This window comes from Ailuropoda melanoleuca, chromosome 5 (assembly GCF_002007445.2).
Source record: "Ailuropoda melanoleuca isolate Jingjing chromosome 5, ASM200744v2, whole genome shotgun sequence".
Classification (NCBI taxonomy): Eukaryota; Metazoa; Chordata; class Mammalia; order Carnivora; family Ursidae; genus Ailuropoda; species Ailuropoda melanoleuca.
The window spans coordinates 110,942,104-110,951,824 of NC_048222.1; positions in this window are offsets into that span (position 1 = coordinate 110,942,104).

Here is a 9,721-nt window from a genome sequence, read left to right on the forward strand (position 1 = left end):
GGGAGAGAGAGAAAATCCTCAAGCAGACTCCCCACTGAGCATGGCGCCCAACTTGGAGCTTGATCCCAGGGCTCTGAGATCATGACCTGAGCAGAAATCAAGAGTTGGCCCGTTAACCAACTGAGCTACCCAGGCCCCTCCTTCCTTTTTTTTTTTTTTCCCAGTGAGCTCTTCACCCAACCCAAGGCTTGAGCTTGTGACCCTGAGATCAAGAGTCACATGCTTTACCTACTGAGCCAGCCGGGCACCCCATGAATCATTTATTCCTGCATAGATAATTAAGGATATTGATATAAAAATATGTGTTTGGGAGAATGAAATACACTTACCTTCTATGCTGGTGGTATGACTTTTTGAATTGAATATTGAAAAGCATTTCTTTTAGGGGCTCCTGGGTGGCTCATTTGGTTCGGTGTCTAACTCTTGATTTCAGCTAAGGTTATGGTCTCAGGGTTGTAAGATCAAGCCCCATGTCAGGCTCTGCAATGTATTGATGAGTCCATATACTAAATATGGTCATTTAAGTTATAAGTTTCAGTTTTTAAAATTTTACTATGTCAAATAGTTTCTAATCAAAAATGCTTTTTAACTTAGATATTCTAGATTTTGTTTCTTATTAAATAGTAATAATATTGCTAGTTCTTTTTTTAAATATTTAATTATTTACTTACTTGCTTACTTATTTACTAGAGAGAGAGAGCATGAGAGGGGGAGAGTATGAGAGGGGAGGGTCAGAGAGAGAAGCGAGTCTCCTCTGAGCAAGAGCCCAATTCCGGGGGCTCTGGGATCGCGACCTGAGCTGAAAGCAGACATTTAACTGACTGAGCCACCCACCCAGGCTCTTAGTCGTAGAATCAATAAGAAACAAACCAAACAGTGGTTTGGTTTGACAATAAAATTTTTTACCAGAAAATATCTCAAAAAATGATTCTTGGGACATATTGAGACATGTTAGCATGAATTGTTTTCGGATGGCTGTTATATTAAAAATTACGTTTTTGAAAATAGATATATCACCAAGAAAGACCCAGATTATGGCAGGAAGAGAATCAGGATCTACTTATTCTCCTAAGAATAATTTTCTAATTTTCTAATAAAAAAGAACAAGTTTATAGTGCTTGGGGACAAATCAATATTATTTAGATTAACACCTTTTTACCTCTCCAACTTCATTCCTTACATTTTGGTTTCATGTTTTAGTTTGAATCCATATCCAATGACTACTTGATACATTAAGTTCAGAGAAATCTGTTGAGTGGTTAAAAAGATTAAATAAGGAACATATAGGACGTTGATGTTCTATATTTGAAATCGATATAACAAAATATGAAATAATTACTTATGATAGAGGCTCCTATTTTATTTGTTTTGTCTTATTTTTAAGTGTATTTTTTATTTTGTTTGGGGATGAAGGGGAGGCAATGAGTATAATGAAGGAAGTTAGATCTCTAGTATAGATAAGTAGACATCAAGTTTCAGAAATTGTTGTGTAGACTTTTATAGTCATAGTCTACTTTGAAAATCAGTCTGACATGCTTTGCATTTCAGTCTTGTGAGTGCCCATGTGCAAAGTTGGCTTAATGGAACTGTGTATTCAAAATATGCAGCTATGAATTTATTCTCTGAGAAATTTTATAGGAGTTTGGCATATTATTCCAAATGACTTATATTCTTAGACAAGTGTTTTAAAATACTTGGATTATTTCAAGATATTTAAAGCTAATAATGTAAGTAAACACAGCTAAATTCCATTTTATTTTATTTTTTAATTTCTTTTATTATATTATGTTAGTCACCATACAGTACATCCCCGGTTTCCGATGTAAAGATTCATTAGTTGCGTATAACACCCAGTGCACCATGCAATACGTGCCCTCCTTACTACCCGTCACCGGCCTATCCCATTCCCCCACCCCCTCCCCCTGAAGTCCTCAGTTTGTTTTTCAGAGTCCATAGTCTCTCATGTTTCACTCTCCCCTCTGATTACCCCCCCTTTCTTTATCCCTTTCTTCCCCTACCGATCTTCCTAATTCTTATGTTCCATAGATGAGAGAAACCATATGATAATTGTCTTTCTCTGCTTGACTTATTTCACTTAGCATTAATCTCCTCCAGTGCCGTCCATGTTGCAGCAAATGTTGAGAATTCGTTCTTTCTGATAGCTGAGTAATATTCCATTGTATATATGGACCACAGCTTCTTAATCCAGTCATCTGTTGAAGGGCATCTCGGCTTCTTCCACAATTTAGCTATTGTGGACAGAGCTGCTATGAACATTGGGGTGCATATGGCCCTTCTCTTTACTACGTCTGTATCTTTGGGGTAAACACCCAGTAGTGCAATGGCTGGGTCATAGGGTAGTTCAATTTTTAACTTTTTAAGGGACCTCCACACTGTTTTCCAGAGTGGCTGTACCAACTTGCATTCCCACCAACAATGTAGGAGGGATCCCCTTTCTCCACATCCTCTCCAACAATTGTTGTTTCTTGCCTTGTCTATCTTTGCCATTCTAACTGGCGTAAGGTGGTATCTCAGTGTGGTTTTGATTTGAATTTCCCTGATGGCTAATGATTTTGAACATTTTTTCATGTGTCTGTTAGCCATTTGTATGTCTTCATTGGAAAAGTGTCTGTTCATATCTTCTGCCCATTTTATGATTTGTTTATTTGTTTCTCGCGTATTGAGTTTGAGAAGTTCTTTGTAGATCTTGGATACCAGTCTTTTATCTGTAGCATCATTTGCAAATATATTCTCCTATTCCGTGGGCTGCCTCTTAGTTTTTTTGACTGTTTCCTTGGCTGTGCAGAAGCTTTTTCTTGATGAAGTCCCACAAGTTCATTTTATCTTTTGTTTCTCTTGCCTTTGGAGATGTGTCGTGAAAAAGGTTGCTGTGGCTGATGTCGTAGAGGTTGTTGCCTATGTTCTCCTCTAGGATTTTGATGGATTCCTGTCTCACTTCGAGGTCTTTCACCCATTTAGAGTTTATCTTTGTGTGTGGTGTGAAAGAGTGGTCAAGTTTCATTCTTTTGCATGCAGCTGTCCAATTTTCTAGAATGTGAAAATCTTTTTGTATCTATAGCAGTGTTAAAACAAGATTTTTTTTCTACCTCCCCAATGCTACAAATATTCCCTTTTCTCTTATAAACCATTTTACTACAGAACCAATAGAATTTTGCCTGGTTGATTAAATGAATGGAATCAATTATACAACTTTTATAGTGTTAGAATGAACTTGAAAATGTGTTTTTGGTGGAATTTTCATCTATTGGTGGAACATTTTTATAGAACCATGAAGAATATGTAACATCCTTAAATTCTTTGCTTACCAATCTCTAAAAGTATAACAGTATGTACCTTGGAGAACTGGGTAAGAGGGTGATCATTTTTCTCCCTTACACCATAGCCTTTCTTCAAATCATCTTGAATAGAGATTCACTGAGCCATTACCAGTAGACTGGGTATTGCTGCCAGTTGGGATATTATTGTAGGTTTTTCAGAGAGATTTGTGTAAAGGTGAGTGTAACAGGGAAAAATAGCTCTCATGTTAGTCTGGGGGTATTCATAGATGTTAGGAACAAAGTGAGATGTTTAAGATACTTCTCCCACTCTTTGGTGAGATTTTGTGTGTTTTTAGTGTTAAGATGCTCATATTTTCTATACAGACTTTGGGATCATGGTGCAGGTTAGTAATAGTTTCATTGTTTCTCTTTATATTAACTATTTAAGAGATTCTTTAAAAACATAAATCTCAACAGTCTTTTAAAAATATTCCTCTGACTTGCACTGGGGTTTGATGAGGTATCTCTTGCCTGTTTATGTTAAGCTAAAGAGCTTGAATGCTTGACTTAATAACTGGTAGTAAGTTCAATTTTTGTAGATACGAAAATGATTTTTAGAAGTGGTACATGGATACATATTTAACAAGCCAAATTCAATCTTGTTCCCGTTTTTTTCCTTATATATTTATACAATCTTACCTGACAGTGATATTTGATTTTTTTTTCCATTTCAATTCCATGCGTCCACCATCTTCTGGAATTCAAAGAGACTTTGTAGTCATAAATGATCATCTGAAAGCAATGAGCACAAAACTCAGCTAGGTCTTCCTGGGGTGTATATAAAAGAGTATAAATAAAAATTTGCAGATTACCATAAATTTTGTCTTGTATATATTTGAGTGTATATTGCTTTGCATTCTCTTTCCTCTTGTAGAAATTTATCTGTCAGAAATGATTCAGCTCTTTGGTTTTGGACTGGAAAAAGCCAATCGTTCTGGCTGCACAGTGGGATAACAGGAACTGGAAATAGGGTTTATCAAAGTTTTTATGTTAATGTCTGTACTTGTTTATACAGATTTTCAGTGCCTAATTTGATGTTACTTCTTGAGTTGGCCACTCATTTTTGTGAGGTTTATTCTGAAAATAATCAATTAACACACGGTTATAGTAATACAACTCCATTCTTTGAGTCATGAGTCTAAGCTAAAATAAATTTAAAATATAATCTAATGATTACAAACTGAAGTATTACCCTTTCTTATTTTCAGGGTTATTAACCTTTTTCTACCAAAAAAAAGGGGGGGGCTTGAAATGATGCATATCTCAGTGTGAATCTAAAGCCTATGTATATAAGACATGTGATGATAATAACTCTTAGTTCAACTTAAGCATATCTCATTGGCTTCTCTGAATAAAATTGTTCACTAAGGGATTGTAAAAGAAAAGACGTAAGTAATCTCTTAATTACAGCTATTTCCATTTTTGCTGAGCCAAAATATTTATCTTAGCTTCATTTTAACTTCTAAATATATGTTGATAAACCTTCCAGGTTTAAAGAAAAGAACATTTTCTGAAATGTTAGAGACTTCAACTTTTAAAATTATACAGACATTTATTTTAGGTTACATGCAGACTTCTGTATGATTTTATGAATTCCCTACTTGGTAATATAAATAAAAACCCTATCTAATAGTTTGATTTCCTGCCTTAAATTGCTTTCCATAAGCATTTTTACTGCAGTCCAAAGTGATATAGGCTTAAGCTTTCAATATGAATCAGTCATTCAGCTGACAGAGAAAGTTAACAGCGTTCTACACTAGGAAGGGAATTGTGTTATTGGTGGCAGTTTGCACGACTTTACAGAAAAGAAGGCAAGTGCTGGTAAACTATTACACACCGAGGAAAAGAGAATTACAAGTATGTAGTAAAGCAACCTCATCTTTGTTTTTAAATAGACTTGCTCTGATTTTTCTTCTTCAGCAAGTTAGGTTTTAGATGTCCTTTGGGAACACATGAAGTCAAAATGTTTTGTTTGTTTTTGTCAGTTTTTGTTTTTTAAAGAAGGCATTAGTTATATTGAATCACCTTTTTTTCTTTTTATTTCCTGTTGCACGCCACCTCTGTGATTACAATGCTATGTCTTGCCTTCTCAATCTTTGGAAAGAAAAGTATATCCATTATTTTAAGCTATTTTTCCCTGTCTTTGAAGCTCAGTCTATAAACATGATACTAAAAAAGAAATTCCTTCAACTAGCATTACTTAAATTCTTGAAAACTGAAATTAACAGCATACATTTTAAGATAAATTAGATTTTTTGAACAGATATTTTTACACTAAAAAATTTAATTTCTTGATCATAATATGAAAGGGATGAAAGATTTGTACCGTTTGAATCGAAAAAATATATATAATGGCCGTAGAAAATAATCTTCTGTGTTAGGGACATCCAAAACTTAAAATTGTAGGTTTCTGTCCTGAAATCTGCTTTCCCTTCTTTACTATGCTTGACGCTCTTATTACACTACTGATATTATACAACAGCAGGGGTAAAATATCATCATGTCTGTGTTCAGTATGAATCCTATGGCTTTTCCGGTTATGAAAAATTGCTCTCTAAAATATTTATCTAAAATAATAACTCCTGAATATAGGCATGTTTTGTTTATATCTTACCCATTAATGGTGTTATGAATGCCATTAATCACCTTAATAGAACACTGATAGGATGTTTTAAAAATTAATAACTAATATAAACTATGGTCTTTGGGTGGTAGTGATGTGTCAGTGAAGGTTCATCAATTGTAACAAATACAGCGTTCTGGTGGAGGGTGTCGATCATAGAGGAGGCTATGTGGGGTAGGGGGAGAAGCGGGGGAGAGAAGATAGATGAGAAATCTCTGTACTTCCCTCTTAATTTTGCTATGAACATAAAACTTCTCAAAGAAATAAAGTCTATATTTTATTTTTATTTTTTTTAAGATTTTATTTATTTATTTGACAGAGATAGAGACAGCCAGCAAGAGAGGGAACACAAGCAGGGGGAGTGGGAGAGGAAGAAGCAGGCTCATAGCGGAGGAGCCTGATGTGGGGCTCGATCCCGTAACGACGGGATCACGCGCTGAGCCGAAGGCAGACGCTTAACCGCTATGCCACCCAGGCGCCCCTATATTTTAAAATTAAAAATATTACATATGGTATATGAACTAATTAGTGAAAAGTAAGGAAAAGCTGACTGATTCGAATTGTAGGTGCTCCCCTTAGTTGAATTTCAAAAGGAACTTTCAAAGACAGGTTGAAACCTATTGTATCCATATAAACTAGCTTCTGTGACCTGGAAAAGATCCTGCAAAAGTGGCAGGAAAGACAGCTGAGAGTGCATACCTGCCACTGTTGTGCTTATAATATGCTGCTATTTACATGTAGGTAGTGACACAGTGACATCGTTTTTTGTCCAATAATCTGAAATTGTTCCCTGCATGTACCTGTTCTGAGATAGCTGTAAATGGTTGGAATCTACAAAGAGCAAACGTTTTGACTCTACTGTATTTAGGAGCCTTTGTACATGTAGGTTGGTTTCCATGATATGAAGTATTTGAAGTTTAAAATATACCATTGGGGGGCACCTGGGTGGCTCAGTCGTTAAGTGTCAGACTCTTGATTTCAGCTCAGGTACTGATCTCAGGGTCAGGAATGGAGCCCTGCAACGGTGCTCCGCACTCAGCATAGCCTGATTGTCCTCTCCCTCTGCTCCTCCCCTCGCTCATGCCCTCTCTCAAATAAATAAATGAATAAAGTCTTTAAAATATATACATACATTTATATGTAATATATCATCTATATTATAATATATGATTATAAATTTTTATAATTTATATCTAATATAAATGTGTTATAATTAAATGTATAATAATACATAAATAAAGTCTTTAAAATATATATACATATATATACATATTTGTATATATAAACACACCATTTTTATAAGGAAGAAGGTATAATATTATACCATGTGCTTAAGTGATCATTTATTTATTCAGCTTTGGAAGAAAAAAATAAAATAAGTAATTGTCATTGTATTAACTATATCTTGGTTTGAGAAATTGCAGCATAAAGGTTAAACCTGTGTGTACCAGTGTGAACTTTGGTAGTATAATGCTGCTTTGTGTATTTCACAGGTGCTATAAACAGTCTCAGCACTGAAAATATATTATACCTCTCAGGTGAATCCAACTTTTGATGTAGTCATTTTGATAAGCCTCAGAAAGTCTAAGAATTTGTTACTCTGTTTGATACTATACTTCCCATTTTTGTTGCATATTTTTGTATTTAAAATTTAATTTCTGTATTTTTTACTACTGTTAACTTAGGTAAAATTTGTCCTGTGATGTTTTGCCTTACATCTGTCTGATAAGGCCTTTAACCATTGATTAAATGAAGAAATCCACCCTTTTTTTGAAGGAATGTGTCTTTTTAAAAAGATTCTATTCTGGGGGCACCTGGGTGGCACAGCGGTTAAACGTCTGCCTTCGGCTCAGGGCGTGATCCCAGCGTTATAGGATCAAGCCTTGCATCAGGCTCCTCTGCTGGGAGCCTGCTTCTTCCTCTCCCACTCCCCCTGCTTGTGTTCCCTCTCTCGCTGGCTGTCTCTATCTCTGTCAAATAAATAAATAAAATCTTTAAAAAAAAAAAGATTCTATTCTGTAAATAAAAATTGGTTGTAACAACCAAGTTGGATTCTAGCTATAAAAAAATCAAGATAATTTAACATTTTAAAAAGAAAAACCACATGATCAATTCAATGGGTGAAAAAAAGTCACTTGATAAATTCATGACAAAAAAAGAAATCTTTCAGCAAACTCAGAGCAAAACATTTTCCTCAATCTGGAAAAGATTGTCTGTAGAAAACCAATAGCTATCATCATACTTAATAGTGAAATATTGAATAATTTCTTCCTGAGATAGAAACAGGGCAAGAATGCCCATTTTTTCTACCTCTACTTAACATTGCCCTAACTCTTCCAATAATACAAAAAAGACACAAATTCATAAAAATAAGAATGGAAGGAAGGGAAGGAGGGAGAGAGAGGGAGGGAGGGAGGGAAGGAAGGAAGGAAGGAAGGAAGGAAGGAAGGAAGGAAGGAAGGGAGAAAGGAAGGAGGAAAAAAACCGTCTATTTTCAGATTTAATTGTTTACATAAAAAATTATAAGGAATATAAGAAACAACCAAAATTAATGAAGGAATTTAGCACAGCTCTAGATATAAAGCTAATTTACAAAAGTCAGCAAAAAATATCTTGTACCTGCATAATGAAGTATCACTCAGGTTGGGGAGTTTCTAGCTGAATAGCAAAGCAGAACTATGAGAATACACACATACAGAGGTACACTTAAAAATGTTTTTATTGAAGTATAGTTGACACAATGTTATGTTGGTTTCAGGTGTACAACATAGTGTTTGGACAAGTCTTTCTGCTGTGCCATGTTCACAAGTGTGGCTACCATCTGTCACCATGCAACACCACTACAATATCATTAACTGTATTTCCTTTGCTGTACTAACGGTACACTTTAAAAAAAGACAATGAGAAAAGATAGAGCACGTATTTTTGTTCAGCTATTTTTTGGTAAAAGGTGTGAGCCCAATCATGTTCTCTTACCTTTCAGCGTTGGAAGAATATCCAAGACTGCCTAGCTCAGTACATCTCAAATTACTTGTAGCGAAGAACAAAATTTTTCTCAATTTGTTTTGAACATATACTTTTAAAAATATAAAAAAGTGTCATGGCAATGTTAAACTGCTGCAGAAGTTTCTAAATGCATAGTCTAGTTTCTGTACTTAATCCCATGGCGGGCTGGTAACCATAGTTAACAGATAAGTACCAGTCACAAACAAAAATCCTGCCACTGCTAACATTCTCTGAATTTTCCCTAATCCCATTCCTTCAGCTATTACTTTTAAGTATTGCTTGAGTTTTCCCTTTTTTCCCTACCAACTTGCCTTCTCTCTTCTTACTATTTTCGCCTTATATTAAATTTATCCATATCAATTGAATATAATCTGAGCAGTAAAGGGCATTTAACTTTACTTATCTCCATTATTCTATAAAATATAAGATTGGACTTTTAAAAGTCTAAATCTGAATAAATAGAAATTATTACTATTATTATTAGACCACGGAAGGTGACCAAAACCCACTGTATGAGCTGGTAATTTCTCTCTGGTCTATTACACCAACCTTTATTATTATTATCATTATTATTATTATTATATCAAAATTCACTTCCCATTCACATACGAACAATTACACATAAATAACTAGACTTGAGTTTTGAGAGACAATGAACAGTTAAGGAAAATTGATAGAGACAAAATAGGTGGTCCGGACTGCAATTGTTTAATAAGAGACATAATCAGATGCTACTTCTCAGAAATATATACAA